We start from the raw sequence: 27,745 nt of genomic DNA, 5'->3' as shown, positions 1-27,745 counted from the left end.
AGAGGAAATTTCACATGTTTGCTGGGCCACTTGGGTGATTGAAACATCCACAAGCCCTGGCAAAATGATTCGTATGCTAGTATTTGGAGAGGGACATCCCTTTTCTCCAAATTTTTATTATTATGCCATAGACTAGGACTGTGTCGCTGAGAATTCACAAAATTCATGCAACAGACCGCATGTTTCCCAGTTTCCGTGCAGACACCACCACACCCCATCTGGTGTACTGAATTGATTTTAGATTGATCGAAGAGTTAACATTGGCTTTGTAAAAAGCACAAGTTGCTGAGTACTGGCCCTTGGATGATACTCATTGTCTCATGGTCCATGCCTTTCCAGCTGGGTCACTGCTTGCTTTGGTTTTGAATTAGAAAATTTGCTGCTCTCTCCGATCAGCAGATTCAGCAACCACAACGGTAGCAGCAGATCATGGAGGAAGGCCTGTCGCTCAGGAAAATTAAGACTTTCCTGGCTGTCCAAATCCTATTTGAGGATTTTTTAAGAGGAAAATTATGCATACTTTTTATTTATAACCATCTCCTCTGAGAATGTGCTGTCATTAACAAGAGATAAATATTCCACATGAAGAATATATTTGGATGACATAAAGGCCAGCATTTAATTCCACCAAGACAGGGGTGGGGGATGGGACATGATGCTTATACTTCCTATGGAGTTAGAAACCAAGTCGCTTGCTCTGGGTTGCATAGTGATTCTGATGGAGCAGAGAGATACCTCATGTATTAGAACTGATACTACTTAGCTTCATTGTTAGGCGTGAACAGTGAAGTGATCAAGTTTATGGAGATTATGAAATTGTTCAGGAGGTTGGCTGTTGCCCAAAGGTATCCCTTGTGCTGATGGAAGGCTCTTTGATCCAGCAGAGGGTTCTGTCAGTTTAATGGGAAAGGAGGCCATTTTTGCCAATGCCCCCCTTTCCCCCTCTGCACCACCTTCCATGGTATTCTGAAGGCTTCCTCAACTCTTGAGCAGATATTGGAGGCATATGGGGAGCTCAGGGGTGAAGGTAAAAGAACAGTGAAAATCTCCTCCCTCCCCAGACCCGTCATTCTTGGCAAAATGTTCTCTTTTTAACTCAAGAACAAGTTTCTGAGAAAGAACATCAAAGGAGGAAATGGCTTAATGAACAGAGAGAAGGGATTTCTATCGTTAGCCGAGATTACAGTGGTACCTCTGGTTACAAACACCTCGGGTTACAAACGCTTCAGGTTACAGACTCTGCTAACCCAGAAGTAGTACCTGGGGTTAAGAACTTTACCTCAGGATGAGAACAGAAATCGTGCGGCGCAGCGGCAGTGGGAGGTCCCATTAGCTAAAGTGGTACCTCAGGTTAAGAACAGTTTCAGGTTAAGAACGGACCTCCAGAATGAATTAAGTTTGTAACCAGAAGTACCACTGTATAGAGGAAGCATAGAGATGGGAAACAGGAAAATTCCTACTCACAAGTAGGAAAACTGCCTCAGATTACTTTCACTGTACATTAGATTGCGGTCATTAGTCACAATTCAGTGCACTGTTTTGTTGACTCCAAAGCGTGAGGCAGCTGCCACAGGTGTCAAATGCTGAGAAGTGATAATGTGTTGAAGAAGGGAAGACTTGTGTGTGCCATATGGCTTGCTCTGCAACACCCCCCCCCCAAGCTATTCTTCTGACCTCAGGTGCAGTAGAGGACACTCCCCAGACACCAGTCTGATTCAACCGCCAATCTAATTGGCCTGTTTGTAAGGAATGGGAGAGGGCGCCATCTTGTATTTTGCCTCAAGCAGCAAAAAGTTTTGGACTGGCTGTGTTCCATTCCCATTTAAGCTAATAGAGCTTCACTGTGTATCTCTTCAAGATGAATGGCAGCCATTGTCTCTAGCAATCTCCCAATGCAATACCAGCTTCCAGTAATAATACACTGTAAGATTTGAGCGTATTTAATTTAATACTTAATTTGTAATGCAATCTGTAGTTACATTTCAATGTATTTTGGTCACAGACACAAACAGTCACGAGGAAGGAGGAGAGGTCATAAATGGCACCAATCCAAGACTTGCTGTGCCACTAAATAAGTGCTAAAGATGAGTCGTTCTGTTCTGACCTTGGAAGGCAGAGCAATAGTTATTATGAATAATGATGTTATGTTGGCATTGTAGTGGGGTTGGGGCAGATATACTAGTGCAAATGTTAATTAGCAGAAGTGCCTTTGCCTTGATGGCTGTCCAGGGATTCTGAAAACCAAACCAATCCCCGACACTCACAGTTTAGCTCCACACTTGAGTTTTCTGCCTGATATTCCTAAATGAGAGCTGCCAGGCTATCAGCCTACTTTGAAGAATGCAGGAATGATCTGTACCTTAGAGGCGGACAATAGCCAGTATTGAGCTAGAGAGACCAATGCTCTGACCCAATATGTATAAAGCTTCCTATATTGTGTACATATGTTATAGGCAACATACATGTGAAAGACCAAAAACACCTCCTGCTCCTCTAACCTGCCCTAAATAACCTTTGCTGTTTATATCACCTTATAAGGTACTTAAACAATTCTGAGCACTGCACAGATATTCAAACAAGAAGAAAGTTAACAACTCCCCAACATAATCCTATTATCCCTTTTTGGTGCCCAGATATTTTAAGAAGCCCAAATTCCCATGTACACTAGAAAACAAAATTCAGTAGCATCTAAAATTAAAGTCCTTCCTAGCAGAAGCACAGGGAAATCCTGTTCTCTATTTCCACATCCCCCATCCCCGTCCTCTGCAGCTTCAGATTAGCTTGCCATAAGGATTTGGCCCACAGATTCAGCGTCAGTGAGAGAGAAAAGGAGGGAAAGGAAGAGATGGAGAGACATGCCAAGTGTTGTCAGCCCCTGAAACTTATTGGTGAGAGAGTTCTCCCTTTTTGCATTAGATGATGTGTCACATGCTGATTGGAGGTTGCCAACAACTAAAATATCCTTTAATGCTTTCTGGCTTTTAAAATAGAACCCTGCTTGGGCTGCATATGTTTAACATTATCCATAAAACCATCAGTCCCCTCATTTTCAATAGAAGCAGCTGTGGAAGTGGGCCAGAGTGCAAAGAAAGGCAGCTCCAATTGTGAAATTAGCAACTGGACAATATTTCCCTGAAATGTTGGTCCATGTTTAGCTGAGCTCTGGCACAAAGCCAGTCTCATTGTTTTTATTTATTCATTATGATTATTTCTATGCTACCTCTCAGAATACAAATCCTTTCAAGTAGCACCAATGCTCATCAATAAAATCACAATAAACAATGTCGAAAAAATGTAAGGCATCCTCAGGATTCTTTACCCAGAGTAGCTGGTGGCAGATGGCCCTGTTGATGGACAGCTGGAACCAGAGCAGACATGGCAGTGGTGGTGGTCAGCAGGCAGTGCCAGCTGGACACTGTGACATGCTGACTCCATCTTGGCCAGAAGTAAACATGGCTGAGTCGAAAGTGGCAGGGGTCAGTGATGGGCAGCGCTGAGGGGTGTCTCCACATCTCCTACTGGCACATAATGTGGTGAGATGTCTCGGAGGAGAGAGGTGGCGGCAACAGCATATTTATCGAGGTGCAATTTTTATACTTAGCTTTGAGGCAACAGGAGAGACAATATCATAGATTCCAAGTGGGACACACTCTGATTGAGGAAACCACAACCCTCTTATAAAATAAGCAGCCAGTCAAGGGGTGGCGAACCTAAATACTATGGACTTATCTACTTAGAATGAGAAGAGTCCCGGAACTCCTTATCTAAAGGAATAAGAGACCAGGTCTCTACTCAATTGCTGGAGGAAGGTTTGGGGCTCTAAAAGTATTCCATGAAGCTGCTGCATTTAACTCTCCCTTTCCACATACCCTGTGTGAATACATTATCATCATCATCATATGTTCATATAAATGCATAGAAGTCCAGAAGCATGTTTTAAGTGTGTAATTGACAAATGAATACCGTATTTTTTGCTCTATAAGACTCACTTTTTCCCTCCTAAAAAGTAAGGGGAGATGTGTGTGCATCTTATGGAGCGAATGCAGGCTGCGCAGCTATCCCAGAAGCCAGAACAGCAAGAGGGATTGCTGCTTTCACTGTGCAGCAATCCCTTTTGCTGTTCTGGCTTCTGAGATTCAGAATATTTTTTTTCTTGTTTTCCTCCTCCAAAAACTAGGTGCGTCTTGTGGTCTGGTGCGTCTTATAGAGCGAAAAATACGGTACATTTAATACATTTGCATATAGGTATGGACAAGAGGTAGTTACTGTACTCCCCAAAACCACTTCAGCTCAAACAACCCCACTTTACTATTTAAAGGTTATCTGAGAGGCCACCTCCTTCCCTGCAGCCTCTGTTGAGTATTAAGATCAGCAAAGGGGAACTTCTTGATATTTCCTCACCCTCAGAAGTTTGGCAGAATGGTGGCCAATTCATTGTACAATCACTGTAATACTTTTTTTGAGGGGTGGGGGAGAGATTTTCACCTTGTGGTGGTTTGGTCCAGTACTCAGAATGAAGTTCACTGTACTAGTTCCAAAATCTCTGAACCACACCTGAAAGGAGTTCCCATAATTGCTGAACAGAGTAAAGGTGAATTATGTTCATTCTGAACTTCAAACTATTTCTAGTTCATGCCCCACCCTGCCAACAGGAGGCCTGGACTCTTAGCTTTTGTTTAAAAAAAGCTTTCTTCCTAATGCAACACTAATGTCTCAACAAATGAAACTGATCTGTGGAAAATGTAACTTGAAAAAAGGAGACATTGCACATGCTTTTGTAAACCAATAAATCTTTAATAATTTTTTTTTTTTTAAAGTCAGTAACTGAAGCGGTATTGACTGGTCATTAACAAACTAACTTTTTGGTTATCAAGACATGGATGGAACACAACTAGCCACTGAAATGTATGGAGTGTTAGCAAGACAAGCACCCAGAGACTTGGCCTTCCAGCTTTCTTGTTCCTCACAGTGAAGCCCCATTTTTGAGGCCCAACATTTATTATGAGACATCAGATCATTCATTTGAAAAATCAGCCTGCTACCCCACCCCCAAAAAGCCTATCTTCCTTTTGAAATATACATCTCCACAGACCATTCTGCTCTATATAATTGATCTTTGATATTCAACAAACACAAGATAGTGACAAATATATTGATTAAGAGATAGATAAATTCTTAGCTTTATGTTACCCACAAACAGTGTCTCTGCTTTCCAGTGGTCTGAAAAGCATTCTTTCTCTTGGAACAATCCCATATATAAGATTTTACAATTATGGTGGGATAAATCCTGGCCCAAAGGAATTCTATCAGTGCTTTATTGGAACTATTTTATCACTCAACATTCTGACTTTGGAATATCCCCTCCACACGTTCCCACCACTACCGCCATGCTTATATTCATATATATGCACACATATGTATTTCTGGCTCTGAAATTATAAAGATAGGCAGGATCTAAGGCAACTGGCTATAAATGTGAAGGAAAGAGAGAAGTATTTCAAGGCCTATTAGGCCTCCCCAAACAAATCATTCTTTTCATTAAATGCATGTTTTAAACTCTATTCAGCTGAAAGATATAGAGATCAGGATTGCATGCAAGATTTTATTGAAAACTTTAACCCATTTTGCCTCATTGGTTAGCCTGATTATTTCTAGATTATTCCTCTATACTTGCATGCAAATGGAGAGGGATGACTTCCATGCCACTTAGACATCACAATCATTTATGATGGCAATGCATTATTTAAAAAAAAATTAATGAAAAGTGATCATGGAAATAACATTCTATCCTATGCTTCTAATTGGCAGAAATGTGGGCCAAAGTCAACCTGACATCAATTGTGTGAATGCAATTAATATGCACTTTTTGTTATGTAAATAGCCTCACAGATGTCTGAGCAGCCTCAGAGTTGTGGGAGATAGGAAAGGGTAGTTTAACTCTTTCTCTCCCTGCCAGAATCTAGAGAAAAACCACTACTCTGTTATTTGTATTTCAAGCAGGACTGCCATTAACAATGGTGGATGGTGCAGTGGGTGCTGCCAGTCACCTGACCTCCAGTCAGTCATGTTTCTGCTGTTTCCCAGAAGGTAGAGGGCAAGCAGCAAGGCAGCAACAAGGTCTGCACAGTGCAAATGCACCAGCAGAACCAATCTTATGCTCCTGCCAGTGCGTTTGCACTGCGCTGTCTTCACTGCCACCTCATTTTTGTCTCTCAGTAAGCAGCAGCAATGTGAACAAATGGAGGTCAGGTGAACTGCAACACCTCACTATGCCAGGCTTACCTGTTGCGAGTATTTATGTACATACATATGAAAAGCCATGAATTTTGATTGTATTTGTGCAAATAACATCACAACTAGTTTGGACTCTTTTCAAGATGATATCCTAGTGGTATGAAGGTGGGGCTGGTAACTTCACATAAAAGGTGAGCTCAAAGGACATGTTTTCCATGTAATAATTATAACTTTATTAGTCCATTTCAACTTACAGATGAATTGTGATGAGATGCAGCTCCCCACATGCATTTTCAACTAACATGGCCCCCAAATGGCTACTGTATGCAGTTCTCCTGGCTGTGTGAATCATGTCTTTGAATCACAGACTCTGGAGTTAGTTCAGACCTATATCAGTCTAGCAAGAGTCTTGGAGTACACCACTTCCTCCACAGAATTAAGATAACATGTGATGTAGGTTTCCTTATGTGACTACCCATTCACAGCATCACTCTGTCAGAATAATATCCCCATCCAGAGGTAAATATCTGAACAAGCCACAGAGCTGGCATGATTCAATCTAGGTCCATATTTCATCTCCGATGCTGAGTCATCCATCTTCCTTTACTCCCATCCCAAATCATTCCACGCCACAAACATGCACATCAGACATTTACAGAGCACATAGCATGAGGTGAATAACAAATGTGAACCAAGGCACATGGGGAAGAAACAAGTCCCCTTTCTAAACAAACAGGCTCCACACTGGTTTGGGTAACATAATAGGTTTATTAAAATGGCTTATATACAGTTGCCTGGCGGGGTCTAAACTGCCGCTGGGTATCTCCTAATACAAGAGAATCGGGGTGGGGGGGAGTTTGGATGCTAGGATGTAGCAAACAGGACAGTGCACACTAACTACAGTATAAGCACTATTTCCTTACAAAACTGGAATTGCTGCCAACACTTTTATTTTTAATCTTTCTTTTTCTTTTTTAAAAAAACTAACTCTGAAAGAGTCGCTGATTTATTAGAACTTTGCCCATGTGGCCAAGCCAACTAGTAACCAAACCAAATTGAAGTACTTGGATTAAAGCCAGTTTAGTCCCCACTGAATTCAGTTCAACTTAAGGGGCTTAATCCTTTGGTCCTTCCACAAAAATGGGATGGTGAGCTGGTGGTTACCTTTCCCATCTCTATCTAGTGACTGCATGACTGCAGTGATGTCACTGGTGGAAAAAGCAGAGGCGGTGGTGGTGCCAAGCCAAACATGACACAGTGAGAAATTAATCTCTTCTTCATTGACATTAGTGGGTCGAAGAGCAGCCAGCAGAGAGTGCAGCATGAACACAGGAAGCGTCTGCTAGGCTTTTTGCATGCTTTCATTTAAAAAATATCTTATCTTATAAAACTGAGCATTTGTGACTCTAGCTCCAGGGACTGTGTGGAAGCCCAGTGTCTCTCCTTAGCAATGGGCTGAAGCAATAATTATTTCAAGAAGCACTTCTTATCTCTGAAATTTGGACACATCTGCAGTGTAAACTGCATTAACATTCCTTTCCTCCTTCCCCACCCTGAAGAGAACCCAGGGACTTGTAGTTCTGTGAAGGGAAAAGTGGGATGGGAATCTCTAGTCTATGTGACAAGTAAATCATTCTCTGTTGGAGATTCCCAGCCCCTACCACCACCATTTCACAAAACTGTAATTCCCAGCATTCTTCAAAGGGAGCTATGGCACCAAACCTGGTCTAGAACTTATTGGTAAGAGCTTCTGCATTGGCGAGTACCAAGGACAGAGCCTTTTGAATGGTGGCCCCACAGCTTTGATGCTTCCTCCCGAGAGAAAAATGTATGGCTGTGTCAATGCTAGGTTTAAAGAAAACTCTGAAGATGCTTTTGTTCTAGTCTTCATTGGCTTTATGAATTTTAACAGCTCTGGGGTTGAAATTAATGTTTTATACTGATAATTTTGGTGTAATTGCTTTTATTTGTATGTGTTTTCAGACATTATGTAAACCATTGTGTGTTTTTATTGTGTTTTTAGATATACTGTAAGCCGCCTAGAGTGGCTGAGGAATCCCAGTCAGATGGGTGGGGTATAAATAAAATTATTATTATTATTATTATTATTATTATTATTATTATTATTACCTTCAGCAGACAGCACAATGGTTATGACTGATGGTTATACATTCCTGATTAAATAACGGAGTTCTAGTCCGGTGCCTTGCAATACTACATTTTTATTCTGAATATGCCTAGGCACCAATCTAACTGTTTTTATGGAATGGGTTATCAGTGTTTATAAATGAGCATGAAGAACACGTCTAACTCGCTTTTGTGCAAAATATTGGATTATACCAACTGCAAGGCAGACATAATTGTGGCCGCTTTGTGGTTATGCTCTAGGCTTACTTTCATGAGTATGATTTGACAAACTAGATAAACAAATTAAACAGGACTTTACTGCTTATTGCTCTATTAACTTTATTGTCTGTAAATGTCTGTTGTGTGTGATCAGATGCCAAGATTATGAGAAGAATCCCTTCTCCGAACTCACTTGAGGGTGGAGCTGAATAAAATGGTTTTCAAGGCCCTTCCTTTAGGGTTCATTCAGATACGAAATCCCTAGATTGCTTTTCATAGAAAAAGGAGGAAACATTTTCACTGTGAACCTGTTCACAGTCACTTCACTCGGGGTTGTAATCCCCAACATTCCTGGCCCAGTATTTGAAGTGAGTGAGGAGCATGCAGTCTTTCTAATGGTGGCCTGTTTATAAAGAAATATGAAGTACATATATAATAATTCTCTTTGGGACTTCACTGAGACAACGGAGAAATAAACATTTAAAAATTGCCCTTATAAGCATTTTGATTTAAGTACAATACGCACTTGCTACCCTTATCATACATTTATCTAAAGCGTTACAAAATAACTGTGGGTAACAATTTCACCACAGAACCAAGTACAGTGGTACCGCGGGTTAAGTACTTAATTCATTCCGGAGGTCCGTTCTTAACCTGAAACTGTTCTTAACCTGAAGCACCACTTTAGCTAATGGGGCCTCCTGCTGTTGCCGCGCCACCGGAGCACGATTTCTGTTCTCATCCTGAAGCAAAGTTCTTAACCCGAGGTAATATTTCTGGGTTAGCGGAGTCTGTAACCCGCAGTGTTTGTAACCTGAAGCGTATGTAACCCAAGGTACCACTGTAATATTAAAACACCTAGGATCAGTCCAGAGAGCCTCTTGCATGAGCACTTCTACCCATCCAAGGGGCAATCTCCAATTACTGCCCGTTCGCCCTTCCAGCTGCAGCGATTCATGCCATACCCATCTCATTCCAAAGGGTCTCCTTGCAGCTCTCAGGAGAAGCCCGAGGACCAGGGGCAGGGACCAGGGGGCTGTCCTAGGAAGGTGGCAGGGCAGTCAATTACACAAAGGGGTTTTCTCATTTAGGGATACACACACCTGCCTCATCCCATGGGAGATCATTATGCCCATCCAGCTTTAGTGCACACTGAACTATTGCTTCACAGTGACTGGCATCAGTTCTCCAAGATTTCAGGCAGGAAACTTTCCCAGCCCTACCTGGATATACAGCAGCATATGGGGCCTTTTGCACACAGCACCACTGACCCACAACCAGGGGATTTTTCCAGTGTGTGGAGGAAATCACTGAAAGGGGGAGGGAGACTAGTTTCCCACAAAATTTGAGAAGAATTGTGTATGTACATTTTGCCTCATATATCAAGTTTTTACAAATGCTACTTAATCTCTTCTCCCTGTTGATGTTTTAAAATGACCTGGTAATCTGGGAATTGGGGAAGGGGGTAATTGGCCTCAGTGCCCCACCCTTCGAGCATCCATGCCCACAGCCCTTCCACTTCTTTAGCTTCCATCCAACCTTAGCAAGCTTCTTCCTTTCACCACTCACCAGCTAGTCTTCTAGCTGTCCTCACTGGCTTATTTAAGGCAGACAGTGGTATCTTATAAGCAAAAACTACCCCTCAGTTGCCAAGGGATGTATGTCTGATTGTGCAGTAGATACTGTACTGAGAGGGAGGGACTGTGTGTAAAATGCCTGGAACTCAACTTATGGAAGACCTCAGTCTGAACTTCCAATCCATACATGCTGGAGCTAAATCTACCAAACTCTGATTTGCATCAGACAAAGTAATTGGATTGCACTGTTTAGCTCACAAAAATGGATTTAAGTCAAATCACATCAGCCATGCATTTTCTTTTGTTGTGCCTAATAAATATTATATAGTTCTTAGAGCAATGCATTTAATTTAAAGTCCCCTTTATAAAAAGGAATGATGGCACTAAGGAAGAAAATGACTATCTATAAATTGGTTGAGTGATAGTAGCTTTTAGTTTTCTTTGCAACAGATGTTTTGCTGTATTGGTCAATTGTATCATATATAAGCTATAAAATCAAGAAGGAGGCTTTGCATATGATTGGAGCTTTTCCAGCACTTAATTCAGCTCTGACTAGCATGAGAAATGATGCTACAGAGAGGGCAACTATAAGGAAAAGCAATTTTGATATTCTGTACCTATTCCAGCTTGGCTGCTTGCTGTTTGAACTCCCCTTGCTTACTAGGACATGGGGGATGGACAGAAGGGGGGGAAATATACCCTTCCAAATATTCTCTGCGCTGCATTATTAAGCATACTACTTAGATTTATCCCAATGAAGAGTCTCCTAAGTTACAAGTCGCGAATGAGTTTTTCATTTCTTCCATTCAATAGGCGCCACTGGAAAATGTTCACAGCTCTAGCATTCCATTGTCAACATGGATTTCTCTTAGTATCTTCGCAAGGCAATGATGCGTGGATTTGAAAAGCAAGGATGGGGAAATTGGCTACACCCTACATTGATTCTCCACCTCTCTCTTCCTGTCCTAGCCAAGAATCTGAGGCCCTCTGCCATAACAAAAGGTCAGGCCCCTGCACTTTGTCATGCAGAACGACAAAACTTCCAACAATGACATATCATGGTGTTTTATTAAGGCCCAACATCGTCTACGAATTCCTCTTTTTGGAAAATACTGTTACACGCCACTCCGGTCTCCACGGCAGTGTGAGATTCCAGGGGTCCAGGCATTTATCTGGGGTCAGAGTTTCCTTTGGAAATGAGGCACAATGAAGACTGTGGTGTCTTTGCAACAGATGGTTTCTTTACATACCGGTATATATGCAACCTGAGTCTAGATGGAGAGAGTTCAGAGCACTCACATTCAAAGAAGGTCTCTTGCAGGCTTAGGCTTCAAAACATAGAAATCAGCCATGTTCTCTGTCTCTTTGTTACAGCCCATCATAGTCAGTCCACATGATGCTCTTCACACTCCCTTCCTCTTCCTTGCCCCTGCTAGCCCAGTGAAAACTATCCCCCTCCAGCCTACATCATCCAAAGTGAAGTCCTAAACCCTTTTTGTCTCTGCCCACTAACACACAGCTGGGGGAGGGGCTTTGGCACTGAATGTCCTGATGGATCATCTTTTGTTATGTTGGTGATTGGCCATCATCAGGTGATTAGTTCATATGGAATCTGGCCTGTGCTATTTCCATCTGGAATCCCTGCTGGATCTGGGAGCTCAGTGTTTGCAGTTTGGCTCCCGAAATATTGTCTAAATTCTAACACTTACTAAATCTAGAAACTATGGGTGCCTTGCACCCAAAACTTATAACAATACTTACTAGGAAGGCAGGCAAAGACTTTCCTTCTCCAGTCTCTGGTGGTCTTTGTTCTTGCAATTGAGTGACCTTGGACAGACCGTGTTGCACATCATAGCCATTGTTTGAACAGTGGGGAGTTTGTTCAAAATCCACATTATTACCATTTAGCAAATGTAATTCCAGTGATTCCAGTTCAGGTTCATCCTATTCATTTAATATTAAGAGCTAGGGGGGAAAGGGTTCAGTGTTGTTTTTCTCCCGCACAGAGATTTCTCACTGTAAAGGAAAAGGTGCCAGAACTGTGTCCACTTGAATGTGTGAAGAATGAGAGGCTCTTTTCTTGCGGTTGCATGTGTTGAGGAGCTACTGAATGTAGTGGCTTCCAAACACATGTAACAATAATAAAATAGACACTTGCACATTCTTCACACATTAGGGAGATCACATTTCTGGCACATCTTCCCCCACATACAAATGAATTCCATGTAGAGGGGTGGGGAGTCCATACATAAAGGAACATCCTGCACTCCAAGACTGAGGGATAATCAAAGTCCCTAATCTATTCCAAAATTATCAAGATACCTGCTGAATACCTGAGAATTAATTTTGATCTCCTTGGCTCCAAGACCTCTAGGTCAGTCTGTGTCCCTCCAGATATTTTTGGACTACAACTCCCATCATCTCTGGCCAATGCTGGTTAGGGCTGATGGGAGTATTGTGAGAGAGGGAGAAAAACATTTCACTATTCACTTCCTCCATACCATGTGCAAATTTTATCCACTTATATAATGTCACCTCTTCCATCATGCCCCATCTCCTACATCATTTTGGTTACCTTTTTCTGAACCTTTTCCAACTCCACAATATCCTATTTGAGACCAGGCAACCAGAACTGTATGCAGTATTCCAAGTGCAGTCACCTCCAACCAAGCCTCTAGGACAGGCATAGGCAAACTCAGCCCTCCAGATGTTTTGGGACTATAATTCCCATCATCCCTGACCACTAGGTAGGGATCATGGGAGTTGTAGGCCAAAAACATCTGGAGGGCCGAGTTTGCCTATGCCTGCTCTAGGAAGCCCAAGTCATTTGGGACCCTTTTTGAATGCGTAAATTCATCTCCAGTCTAAGATCTTGAGCATTGTCACATTTGTCCAAATATGCAAACCCATTCAGCATCACAAAATAAGGTGCTCAGGATGATACCAAAAGATGATGTATCACTGCAAAGGATTAGGGGCATGTCGTGTAGGGACCCAAATACACTCCACAGATGCAAACCTCATGTACTATACAATGCCTTTGTAACCTTTTGACCACTAAGTTGTTAGGCTATAAGAGTTGAAATCCTGGCAGCGATCCTACTTATACACTGCAGAATAATGCACTGGAGATTATGATTGGCTCTGAAATGGTTGTGTCACAGTTCGATTACACCTCACAGAGATTCCACTTTGCACTTAATATGATTTTGGAAAGGAGTCCCTGCTAGATTGCTCAGTCTCTGTGCTTTGCAAAATAACTATTCACAGATGGAAAGGCTATAAAAAATTATGGTTCTGCTATCTTGTAGCGTGAACCACAGTCTATAAATATACAAAAGATAGATATTAAATCAAGCTGCATGTGAATCCCGTGGAATGACGCCTTCCAAGGTTCTGACATGTCCTCCGGTGTTGCTTCCTTTTCGGCTGATGTCAACTTTTGAAATATGCTTTCCAATTGACCAGCTTATTCTATTAAAAGTTAGTTCAAACTAAATTATTGAAATAACATGCATGGTCATGAATAATTACCTTGGCTTTATGGAAAGTGGTTCCACACAGGTTGAATTAAGTATTTTCTAGAGAAAGTAAATTGGCACAGAGAACAATGCAAACATCCAAAAGAAAAGCCACAGGTTATTATAGTTACCTATACCCCCAGTACTGCCTGATATGTCAGATTAAACTGATAAATGAAGGAATTGTTTGTGATTATAACATGCACATTTGTGCTTTCCAATCCTTGGTAAATATCATCAGTAAACATCAATTTGCAGTACAGTACATACAGATGTTTCATTAACAGTGCAATTCAACACTTGCCAACTCAGAATTAAGCCCCACTGAGTTCAAGGAGCCCTACTCCCGTGTAATTGAATGGAGGCTTGTAACCTGAGTAAACCAGGAGTCCCAGCCAATTTTTCTCCCACAAGATGAATTCATACTTTTCTCCCTTTCACAGTGTAAATGACAAGCATGCCTAATAGTAAAACAAGGGGTACAGGTAGCGCTGTGGTCTAAACTACTGAGTCTAAACTACTTGGGCTTGCTGATCAGAAGGTCGGCTGTTTGAATCCCCACAACAGGGTGAGCTCCCGTTGTCCTTTCCCAGCTTCTGCCAACCTAGCAGTTCGGAAGCACACCAGTGCAAGTAGATAAGCAGGTACCACTGCAGTGGGAAGGTGCGGTAAATGGCGTTTCCATGCACTCTCTGGCTTCTGTCACGATGTTCTGTTGCACCAGAAGCAGTTTAGTCATGCTGGCCACGTGACCCAGAAAACTGTCTGTGGACAAACGCCAGCTCCCTGGGCTTGAAGTGATATGAGCGCCGCAAACCCATAGTCGCCTTTGACTGGACTTAACCATCTAGAGATCCTTTACCTTTACCTTAATAGTAAACCAAATGGATCAGTCTTGTCCACCCACCTGCAGCATTGTAGATTTTTAAGTATTGCATGAAGGTTTATTTGAACTACCCAGTCCCCCTTGTAACTGCCCATTTGGGGTCTAGCTGTCCATTAAAAAGAAAAGGAAACCTCACATGGAGGGATTGGCAGGGAAGATAAGGGTTTTGTTTTGTTTTTTAACCACGGTAAGCCTGTTCTTCAACTACATGGCTAGATTGCACAGCCAAGAGCCTGCACACATCTGCAGTGGCTCCCCAATTGTAGGATGCTCTCCTCAGAGAAGTTTGGCTGGCTGCTTCCTTTATACACCTTTAGGTGCCAGGTGAAAACCTTTGGCTGATTGACATCTGATGCCCTTTTAAATGTGTTGTGGGAGTGGGGATTGTTGGATTGTTTTTGTTCTTATTTTTATTATGCATTTTGTAGTTTTTATATTGTAATTTTATGTTGTGAACCTCCCTGAGATCTATGGATGAAGGGAGGTATATAAATTTAATACAGTCATACCTCATGTTACGTCCGCTTCATGTTACGTTCTTTCAGGTTACGTTACGCGGCAACCCGGAAGTACTGGAAAGGGTTACTTCCGGGTTTCACCACTTGTGCATGCGCAGAAGTGCAAAATGACGTCATGCGCATGCGCAGAAGCGGCGAATCGCAACCCGCATGTGCGCAGACGCGCCGCTGCTGGTTGCGCTCTTTTCATGTTGCGAACGGGCCTTCGGAACAGATCCCGTTCGCAATCAGAGGTACCACTGTAACTAATGAGAAGGGTTTACCTCACAGCCAATCAGAGGAGAAGAGGGTGGGCTTTGTATAAATCATTGCCTAATTTGAGCCCCCCTTTTAGTTTGGGGCCTTGGGCTAAATGGGCTTCCTGCCTTCCTCCCTCTCCACCACCACTACCATAGGTCCTGTTGATACAATAGATTTTAACACAATAGCGATTTCTGGCTGCTTCCTTTATATATTTTGTCATATGGAGAAACTTGTTCCTTGTCAAGCTGTTATGTAGATCAGTCGAACACTTACAGGTATATTACACTGATATTCCATTTTCCTTTTCTTCTTCTTCTCTCCATTCTTTTTATGCATCACCCAATAAATCTTTTATCGAGTGATACATAAAGCTTGGGTTGTTTTAGGGAAGGTTTATGGAAGGTTTCACAGGAGAATATCTCCAAAAGAGCTATTGTATCAGTACTGAGATTTTATATTATTTTTTGAGGGGGGGAAGGCCAGGTTATGTGTTTTTCTAAAAATGTGACAGAATGCAATATAAACTGTTTCTTTGAAGACATTCTGGCTACATCTCTCGACACATTCTATTATTCACAGTATCCATTAGGATACATTTATCTGGGTGCATCATGGCTCAGAAAATCTGCAATGAGATCCATGTCTGATCAGGGGCATCTACTGGCAAAGCCAGGTCAAGGGCAGGTTCAATGGTCCAAAGAACCCAACAGACTGAAATTACTAATGTTTAAATATTGTAACATTGATTCTGCAACTAAATTATTAATATGGTTGCAGAATTTTCATCCAGGGCCTATTTGGGCATAGTACAAAATGTCTTTAAAACATGACCCTGTCCAAAAGGGAACTAAGTGAGCTAAGATGGTCAGTGCCAATCAGACTGTAGGCATAGGAACAAAGGAAGCATGAGTCAGCCAACTGGTCCATCTAGCTGGATATTGTCTCCACTGACTGACAGCATCTGTCCAGGGTTTCAGAGAGAGATCTCTTCCAGCCCTACATGGAGTTGCCAGGAATTGAACCTGAGACTTTCTGCATGCAAAGCAGATGCTTTTCCACTGAGCTATGGTCATTTGTCGACGTTTCCCTTTTTTTAAGGGAAATTCCCTTATTCCGAATAGGATTCCTCACAAGAAAAGGGAAAAGTTGGCAGCTATGGCTATGGTCCTACCCAAAACAGGTCCACTAAGAAATAAGAGGGAGCTACCTACCAGCATCTTCTGGAGAACTCCAATGTTTGAAGATGTACCAAAAAAGAAAGGTTGAATAACAAGAAGCAGGGATATTGAGTCCCCACCACTACCTCCCCATGCCACAATCAGCCTCATGCTGACTGAGCATGTTCAGTAGCCAAGTCATGTTGAAAAGAAAAACAGAAAACTTGCAGGGTGGGGGATGCAATAGGCTGTTGGAGGTGGGAATGGCTGATTGGTAGAAACCAGTCCACTTGTGCAAAGCAGCCTTACTGAATTCTCCTGATTTTCCCCCATACACCTGTGGCCCCCATCGTATGCTATCCCAGACATTGTCGTGACCCTGAGGAGCAGCTGTTACAGGAGGCACAGGGTGCTATAGTTGGGACAGGAGCCAGGAAAGGTCCGCTGCATGAGCGCCGTTCCACTTGCTTGTCTGTCAATCCATCTGAACATCTGAAAGCCCAGACAGTTTAAGCTGCATCAGAAGACACATATAACGTGGTCATCACTACAGTCGCAACGCTGAAAAATGGCTCCCCCAGTTGTTTCGTCCACCGGCAGCTCAATAAGGCTCCTGCAAATGCAGTCTTGGTTGGGAAACGCCAGTTAGAACTGGCTGACTGGCTGCATTTAGCTTTGCGGGTCACACAAACAATGAAGGCCTGTGGTGATAGATGGATGTAGACTCACCTCTGATAAAGCCTCTAGCATTGTAATATTGGTGTAACGGTTACAGAGTGAAAACTGCTGCATAAGTGATCTGTCCATTTGCTCCAGTAGATGGCAGTCTCTCTATTAACTACAGATCTTCTTTGGAGTACCGGTAGTATTCCCTCCTTATGCAGCTGACTCAGGAGCAGGAATAATAAGGATTCCTCCCCCCCCCCCCGGTGTAAACACACCCACATCGTTCTGTCGCAATGACTACCTTTCTTCTGCTTGTCCCATGTGCTTTCTCAAATTATTATATATTCTGGAACATAACGAACGCATTGCTCTTTCGGTGTGGAAAAATAACTTGTCCTATAATTTCACTATGTTCTTTGAAGAGATGTCAAACTTATTACAGATGCACCACATTTCAACTTAACAAGCTCTTTTTCTCCACAACCATCCTTTAGAATCAAAGGCACATTCATTTTAAAAAAGAAGAAAATATTTGTATCTCTCAGTTCTTTCCTCTCTCTTCCTCTCTTTAAAATAAAGTACAGATCATGCGAGGGTTTTTTGTTTTTTTAATGTACATACACTGCAGCACTCAACATTTTAATTGCCACTTCCTCCATGAAAAATATTGGAAATCTTCCATCTTGCCATTAGCACTTCCAAAATAGCTGTTAACAATATCTTCTCCAGACGCAGAAACGTTACAATTAATGCTGGAATGTTCTTCAAAGACTATTGCCTAAAATATATCTTATAAATGCAATTCAATGAAATTCTGCTGCTTTAATACTCATTAAATGTGTTGAGGGAAGTCACTTAGCAACCAGAAAAGACCAGCCCACAATCATGTTGCTTGAAGTGGGTGAAAAGGGGAAGTGGGGGTGTTTCCTGTCAAATTAGATCAGGCTCAGTTGAAAAGGAACAGGATGGCTTTAGTTTGGGGGGGAGAGAAGCAGGGTAGGATCTCGGGGTATGGTCTGAAGGCGCATGAGGATACCACCTTGCTAAGCAGGTCTGGTTAGTGTCTGGATGAGAGACCTCCTGGGAACCCACTTTGAGTTCCCTTAAGCAGGGGGAAGTGTGATATAAATGCAAGAAAATTAATAATAACTAGCATCAGATGAAGGCGGATTCACTTGGGAGTAAGTCCCGTTCCATAGTGGGGCCTACTTACGAGTGCACTTATATATCAAATTGCATTGTATTGGCCTTTGTGGGGAGTCTGGAGAGGATCCAAGTGGCAAACACATCCGTTCCAGGGAAATAGCATTTTCTCAGAAAAGCACCACGGTTTTGCTACATTTGGTCCCACTCTCCTAAGCTGCAAGAAGTTCCAGCAGTACAGAGCTCTCCTAAACTTCCTTTGTAAGAATCAGTTGTTGTGGTGGGCAGCGGCGGAGCAAGCCAGTCGCCCACAGGGGTGGGGCGGGGTCCTTGGGGTCTCTGAGGAGTCCGCCTGCCTCCTCCCACTCAGCCGCCCTACAGCTGAGGGGGAGGTGGCAGGCAGACCGTTTGGGGCAGCGCTGAGAGACGCATGGCTCGGGCACGCTGCAGGCCCCACGGTGAGTGCCGCCCGGCATTTTGTCACCCCCCTCACCGTCCCCACCACACACCCCTTCCTCTGCCACTGGTGGTGGAACAGTGTCCTAGAGACACTCAGACCCTATTTTCCACGTCCCTGATTTAGAGAAGCCGTCCTGGTTTCTGATTTACCTCGCCAGACGTCCCCATATGATGTGTCTTGTGCCGTTGAACTAATCACGCAACATTCATTCCCTACTAATAAATCTATAACACTTAAAATATAAATCTGGGGACATTAAATGAAATCCAGGGACATTCTGGGGACGGATTTTGTCCGGGGACAGATTTGTAAATCCAGAGACTGTCCCCAGGAAACAGGGACATCTGGTAACCATACACCTACCATTAGCCAGATGGAGGGCAGGTAGCAGCCAGGTGGGGGGGCACACAGCTGTGGAGGAGGAGTTGGGCAGCAGATGAGGAGGTAGGGGAATTGCATTTCATGTTTTGCCTCTAGCAGCAAAATGTCCTGGACCAGCCCTGCTGTGGGACAGGACAGGGGTGACATCCAGGGCTTTACAAGCACAGTGACAGGAGAACAGGATTGGCTCCACTGGTGTGTCTGCACAGCCCTTACCTCTCTGCCTTCTGGCTCCTGTCCAGGTAAGTAGCCAAGATGCTGGTGTCAGGAGAGTAGCTGTACAGTAGCATCACACCAGCTGCTCCTACTTAGATGCCCAGTTCCAGGAGGTGGTGCTGGGGTACCATGGATCAAACCTATGGCAGTTATTAGGATAATCAGCTACTCTCACTCCTCACAACAAAAATAGCAATTGGTCCTCTCTCTCTCTCTCTCTCTCTCTCTCTCTCTCTCTCTCTCTTTCTTTCTCTCTTTCTCTCTCCTGGTGCCCACTCAAGGTATAGACTGGATCCCATCCTCAGCAGCTTCTTTTCAGCCACTTTTGTTGATGACCAAGGAGAACCCAAGCTGGACCAGAAGCAGTCAGAAGCAGTTGATACCAGAGTTGATTTGGAATTATCTTTCTTGGACCCACTATCTGGCCTGGACCAATTTCTATGTTTTATTGAGGTGTGAGAGTGGCTGGTTCTACAAGTAAAACATACAAGAAAAGCACATTCCACCACCACTCCCCACCCCCAAAAAATAATAATATGGGAACTATAATTTGTAATGGATGTTTGGAATTGGATCTCTGTGAGGATAGTGGGGATGTGCTTTAGCTGTGCATTAAACGTATGGTGTGTACACAGCCTTGGGTGTGGTTAATTTAGTTAATTTATAGCTAAAGTAAATTAATTTGTGGTATTCCCCATTAAGATTGAAGGTAAAGGGACCCCTGACCATTAGGTCCAGTCTCGGATGATTCTGGGGTTCCAGCGCTCATCTCACTTTACTGGCCAAGGGAGCCGGCGTACAGCTTCCAGGTCATGTGGCCAGCATGACTAAGCCGCTTCTGGCGAACCAGAGCAGTGCACGGAAACACCGTTTACCTTGCTGCCACAACAGTACCTGTTTATCTACTTGCACTTTGACATGCTTTCGAACTGCTAGGTTGGCAGGAGCAGGGACGAGCAATGGGAGCTCACCCCCCGTTGTGGGGATTCAAACCGCCGACCTTTTGATCAGCAAGCCCTAGGCTCTGTGGTTTAGTGGGATGGGGTACGTGCTGGGAACTGGGAACTATGCAGCAATGCCTATCAGTATTGACTGTTGATGGGGCCATCTCCATGCGTGAGGCCTGGGGCAATTGCCCCCTCCTGAAAAAGGCCAGTTCAATGTGCTGATTTTTGACCTTTAAGCCATATGTAGCTTGGGATCAGGTTACCTGAAAGATCATGTCCCTCCTCCTATTTGGAGTTACCTTCACCCATCTACTCGCTGCTAAAACAGCTGCCTAGAAGGGCCCTAGAAAGAGCAGCAAGTGGCAGCGCAGAGGGATCAGGCTTGTGAGGAACCCATCTGATTCACCAAGGCCCTCAGCCACTTCTCCACTGGGCTGATCAATGGCACCAGGCCTGACCTAGACATTGCTCAGTTCTTGCCTAAATAGCCCGGAACAGCGCAGCATCTGGGGCATTCTGGAAAGAAAAAACGGAAGTGGCCAGGAGTGACTGCCAGAATCAGTTCTTCGTTGGCTGCAGCCACCAGCAAAGAAAAAAAAAGAAAGAAAGAAATTGAAAATGAAAAGCACAACCAAATGAAAGCAAGAGAAAAATTGATGAGCATAAGTAACTAAACAAATGTAATATTAATGAATAAAGGATGAAACCAATGTGAATTTAATGACTGACTAAATGAAAGAAGACTTTAAAACAAGTAAAGAACTGAATTGGAGTGGGGAGAAGTTTGTGCACATTCACAGCCTTACTAGAAGAAGTTTCAGTCTGCCATTGCTGTAGCACTAAAAACAAAAACACTTTTGTTTTCTAAGGTTTGGGGGAAGAAAGGTCAGAAATCCTTACTTTCTGACATCTGATGCCCTTTCAAAATGTGTCGAAGGGTTTATTGGTTATTTTTATTTTTGTTTTTATTATATATTTTGTGTTTCCATGTTGTGATTTTATGTTGTAACCACCCTGAGACCTGTGGGTATAGGGCAGTACTACTACAACAACTACTACTACTACTAATAATAATAATAATAATAATATACTTCAAACCTGTCATTGAATTTAACATGACTCTCTCTCTCTTGGCTTCATAGAAGTTAAGTTGCTCCAAGTCCAAGTCATTTGGCTTAAGCGGCCTCTTGTCAGAAATCCTGGAAAAGAGATGGACTATCAGGGATTGAAAAGCTACAGAACTCCCCCACCCGCCCACCCCACCCCCCAAAAAATAAAAAGCTGCAGCAGTCTCTGGTTCTTCTTTTTGTCAGCCAGGGAGAAATTGGACAGCCTTCACAAAAGCAATAAAAAGAGCAACGGGCAGCATGATTCTGAATGATCATCGCACAACTTTAAGTAGCTTTCAGACTCAAAAGGGCAAAAGCCAAGAGCTTTAAATACAATGATAAATGGAAGTTTGGGGATTGAAGTGACTATTTCCACTCCAGCAGTGGAATTTCTACAGTGCATGAAATCAAAAAATTGCCCATTTACAGTGTACATGAGCATGACATCATTGACAACTAACTAATATTCTCAATGTATCCAGAGCCTTCTACTGCCCAAGAATAAATTGCTTTCAAGACTTGTCTACATGCTTCACACACACACACACACACACACACACACACACACTATAGCTCTCGTATGTAAAATGAACCCTAGAGTTCAGTCTCTTGGCTTCCCAGACACAGAAACAAGGTACATACAGACCACTGCTATTATCCGATCCTCAAGCCAAGGAGATAGGATACCACCTTTAGACTAGAAGGCAACTGAAGGCAGCCCTGTATAGGGATGTTTTTATGTTTAATGTTGTATTATGTTTTTATATATGTTGGAAGATACTCATAGTAGTTGGCGCAACCCAGCCAAATGGGTGGGGTATTGTTGTTGTTGCTGCTGCTGAATAGGACATCCCTATTTTCATCAGAGAAATGTTGGAAGGTGAGGTCTTGTGCAACAAACTTGCTTCATTGATAAATAAGACTTTTTGAGAAAGGGAAAGCAATGTGGACTAGACCCATGGGGAAGGTAGGCAAAACCCCAAAATGGAGGCCAATCTGTATACCAACCAGAACCAGCTATAGAGCTCCACCAGCAGTTTTTTGCATGACATCCTGGGATGTATTTCAAAACAAAGACCACTGCAAGAGTCGGTTCCATTAAAACATATATTTGACACTGACACAGGCATCCATGCCAAGAACCTCTACTTTATTCCTATCTAATGGATTTGGAAGATCTTAATCAAAACAAGACTCTGCTTCAGTAATTTAGTTACTGTTCCTTTGTGATTCTTTTTAATGAGCCTGGAAATAAAATTTTAAAAAATACATATTTTCTTTTTTTAAAAGTTTATTCCTCTTCCACCCCACCCCCATATCTGGCTAACTAACCTTTTAGATATAACAGATGATAGGAAAGACACCGTAATCACACATGTACCAATAAATTGCTTTCATGTACCAAATTTTGCAGGAAGCTGTGGAAAAAGAGCCCTTATTAAAAGCAACTCTTTTTGATGGTTTTTTCTCCCTTTTCCTCTCCCAGGTCACCAGCTGAAGACACAAGCCAACTGGAGGGCCTCTGCTTGCACTGTAGAAGTCTTTCATCTATTGTGTGTGTTGGACAAATAAATGTTCTCCTCTGTAAACAGCTTTGATATCCTACTCACTCAGACCAGCTACTTCTGTACAACTCATCTGGGTCTCTCAGAACATAGATGAATTGTCTGTTTAGCAGGTCTCTCTCTCTCTCTCTCTCTCTCTCTCTCTCTCTCTCTCTCTCTATATATATATATATATATATATATAGTAGCAAATAAGCTGGGATGATAAAACCAATGGGTGGGATTCTCTAGATTTGTTTCAGACCTGCAGATGCCAACTGAGAGTGCCATGAGTGCTAGGCATTGTTTGTTGGTACTCGGGAGCAGAATTGTTTGTAATGTGCAGTCTTCCCAGGTGTCATTATGGGGACAGGCAGTGCACTCAAGTTTCCCAGATTCTCAACATGCTGGAAAATGCAGCCCTCAGACAATGGTGCAACAGCTAGAGAATACTTTCATAGGCTGTCTGTCAGTATGTTTTTATTATTTGTGTTCTGCAATGTGTTTTTAATGTTGTACACCACCCTGGGATCTTATGATAAAAGGCAGTAGATAAATGGAATAAATAATAATACAGTGGTACCTCGGGTTAAGTACTTAATTCGTTCTGGAGGTCCGTTCTTAACCTGAAACTGTTCTTAACCTGAAGCACCACTTTAGCTAATGAGACCTCCTGCTGCTGCCACGCCGCCGGAGCACGATTTCTGTTCTCATCCTGAAGCAAAGTTCTTAACCCAAGATACTATTTCTGGGTTAGAAGTGTTAGAAGTGTCTGTAACCTGAAGCATATGTAACCTGAGGTACCACTGTAATAATGACATTGGCATTGACATGGCCATTAAATTGGACTTGGGTTGGTCCTATGCAGAGATTTTGAGAGCCGATTTCATGATGTAAAATACGAGGTTACGCGCTGACTTCAGGAAAGGGGAGTGACTTCATGTAGTCCAGCCCCTGACAATTGAACAGATCTTATGCATAGCCTATCTCTGCCAGATGTCCATCCAGATGTTTATCCATTGTAGCTGCTCACTAGTTGAAAGTGGGAAATAACACATTATAATTCCTGGAAATTATTAGAAACAAATCATACCAGTTCTCAGAAACATTTATTAAGAAGCACTGCTGCTACAATACACAGAGCTTCTAGACTCTGTTTAGCGGAACTGGTTTTTGAAAATGTTCTCGGAGAAAGGGGAGAATGTGCCTCTTCATTTATTCCAGTCATAGAAGCCCAACTGAATCCATGATCTAATAAATTTGCTTTGGCAGCATCAGTTTCTTTTCTCTTGGAAAAAAAAGTAAGCTTTTGAAATGTGAAGGTCCATTGAATACACTCCTCACAGTATATGGACAATAGAAAATTTGCTTGCTAGTGTTAGTTAGAACTATGCTTGCAGTTATAACTCTCTGTGGCAGGAGTGGGGAACTCTTCCCCCCAGAGCTGCATTGTCTCAAGAGTAATGTGTCAGGGGCAACATATGGGTGAGGCCAGAGTCCAAAATGTGCAGAGTCAAAAATGAGTGGCTCCATCCAACGCATTCTCTCTTTCTCTTTCTCTTTCTCTTTCTCTTTCTCTTTCTCTTTCTCTTTCTCTTTCTCTTTCTCTTTCTCTCCCTTCCCACTATCCCCTCTCCACCACCACCCCTCTCTCTCAAACACACACATACATTCACACACACCTCTGCAATTTGCATTGGGGAAGACTCTGTCATTCATTCCACGCATGAATCTGTTGATTCTCATATATATATACACACATATCTCACCATTTAATTAATAAATATTAAACCAGGCCTTTGGTTGATTCTATTTTAAATGTGTTGTGGGAGGGGGAGTTATTGTTTAAAAGGTAAAGGTAAAGGATCCCATGATGCTTAAGTCCAGTCAAAGGTGACTATGGGGTTGCGGCACTCACCTCGTTTTCAGGCCGAGGGAGCCGGTGTTTGTCCACAGACAGCTTTCTGGGTCATGTGGCCAGCCTGACTAAACCACTTCTGGAGAAACGGAACACTGTGACAGAAACCAGAGTGCACAGAAAACTTCCCATCACCTATTTATCTAGTTGCACTGGCGTGCTTTCGAACTGCTAGGTCAGAAGCATGGGTGGCGCTGTGGTTTAAACCACTGAGCCTCTTGGGCTTGCCGATCAGAAGGTTGGCAGTTCGAATCCCTGCAACAGAGTGAGCTCCCGTTGCTCTGTCCCAGCACCATCTTGCATGGCACGTTAATAATGCATTCTAAGCGCTGTTTTTTGACTAATGTGACTGAGTCCTCTGTCTCTGCCTCTGTGTCTCTCTCTCTGAAGAGTGCTGCCATTTTGGTGTTGGAATCCAATCTGCTGCACTCATTGTACTTTTCCAGGTTTCAGCCATGCAACTGAACAAGATGAGCACCAATCACTAGCAAGCTCATCTGAGCTCACCCACAACCTGAACTTTGCTCTGTTTTCTGGACTGCTATGGACGTAGTACAGATTTTTTTGATGCCACACCCAATCAGGGGCCAACTCTTATACCCATCCATCAACAAGCCACAGTTTCAGTTTCCAAATGGAGGGGTAGGAGGGTGGGCAAGTGACATGCCCCAGGCCTTGCCCATGACCCTCATAAATTCTACCCTTGGTTAACTCAACTTGTGAAGGTGAGGTCAGAACCACCCCCAAAGCAGGATGTTTCCTAGCAGGCTGGGCAGTTTCTCTTCCAGACATTTCTGTCAGCTTGCGTTATAAAAATCACAACAGAATCTGTATCTTTAAGAACTCAGTTGGGAATAGCATGTACACCACTTTGGGTTCCATGACGAAAGATGAGCTATAAAAGTAAAGAGGGGGCGTGTGGAACTGAATTTTCCTTGGGCTCGTTCTTAATCCAACTACAGTCTACTAATTGACTGCAACTTAGAATTTGGCTTCGTATTTCTTCTTTTATGTATGGTTATGTATGCATAGAATAACTCTTTTTCTACCTCAATGTATTTTCAAGGATTTTGCAGTGAGTTGCATAAAGATGGCATCACTCCCACGGCTTCATTCTCTTGGGTAAACAGAACTATATAAAAGCATAGCCCTTTAGGGCACTGGCTTGCTCAAGCTATTGCAATGAGAGTCAACTTTCTTTCTACCTCGTAGGGTCCTCCCTTGCCACCTGAAGTGGAATTCCACCCCCCGCTGTCACACCTAATCTACCTTGACCACCCTTGGCTAACGAGTGGCCTCTTTTATCACCTTGGCTTCACCAACTGGCCAGCTCCTTTGGACATCATTAGGTCAAATAATGAACCTCGCGCTGTGGGTCTTTAACTCTGAACATCTACTTCAGATTCAATTAAATTTCTGAGAGTAGGCAAAAGGCCATTGGAACGTTGTTTTTTCCTTTGCTTTAATGGGCTTTGGCCTGGGAGGCTAGTGCTTTAGTAGTTGATCCAGCATAATAGAGGCCTTTAAAATTCCCCCCTTGAGATCTCACTAGCTATATCCACCAACTGAAGTCCCGAGTATGATGAAAGTGCTACATATTTCTAACTCTGGACAAAAATATTGCAGTGCAAACAGAGGTTGTTGGCGTTCAGCCCCCCTTCTCATAATTTGAGTATTTTGAAGTAATGAAAAAACTATGGCTAGCCAAAACTCATAGCCAAAGCTTGAGAAGCTGAGCAAAAAAGAGCCATTGTGTTTCATGGGAGCGGAGTCTGCAAGACCTGCATCTCAGCCCCTCTCTCACGGAAGGAAGGCAGAGCTGGCATTGCTTTGTAGTTTACAGCAAGAGCAATGAAATGAGGAGGCCATCATTCAAATGATGTTTACAACCATTATTTATCATATCCCTCCCTTCCACTGGGATACTTGAAGCAACTAATCAAATCATTGCTGCAGACAGCAGTTACACTAAACCAATACCTTTTTGTGTGTGCAAACCAGTGTGGGCAATTGTTGTTGGGAAAGCAATAAACAGAGGCCAATGAAACAAACATGTGAGGATATGAATCCTATGCTAACAACAATCAAACCTGTGTAAAGCAAACTGGAGGGCTGGCTCCTCCCTCTTCTGTTGACAATTCATAGTCAACTGCTGATGCCGTAAAGATTGTAAATAACATGAGGGACTGACTTATATGAGTCTGACCAATAGGGCTCATCTTCACCTTTACTCACCCTGTATTTTGATAGTATTGCCTACTGCTGAATTCTCCCCAGTCCAAGAGCTTTTCTCATTGTTCCATGACTGTGCCTTGCTAAAATCCAATCTTACCCACTGAATTGGATCTTATCAGATATTTAGAAAATCCAGAGAGAGATTTTACTTAACCAAGTTTCAGTTCAGCAGGTAAGATCGGATTTTCACAACGCACAGCCCTTAGTGAATGAGGCCTTAGTCCATCTATTCTTGATGCAAATAAAGACAGAAAGATAGAAAGACCCCCAAAAAAAGACATTGTATAGATGCAGAATAAGTGATCTCTCTGGACATGATCTTTTTACCATTGCAACAGAAAAAAAATGTGTAGCTCGTACACAACTGCCATGCTTCACAGAGCTGGGCCAACTGTAATAAACCACAGCACAGCATCACATTGTGATGGCTGCAGAAGGTCCCTAGACTGACACAACACAAAAATGTATAGATTGCAATAATGCCATTGCAGAACAGATCTGCAGAAGTATCATGATCTCCCAAACTAAAACCCAGAGTTATGATGATCCCCAAAACTTTTTACTATGGACAACCAAAACAAGGCCATTTCCCATGCTTAGAACTTCTCTGATTATATCATCTTTGGACCTGTAGTTCCAAGCAC

Source organism: Podarcis pityusensis, assembly GCF_964106645.2.
Source record: "Podarcis pityusensis genome assembly, chromosome: 3".
In the NCBI taxonomy this organism is placed as follows: Eukaryota; Metazoa; Chordata; class Lepidosauria; order Squamata; family Lacertidae; genus Podarcis; species Podarcis pityusensis.
Note: the sequence above shows the minus strand (reverse complement) of the source record.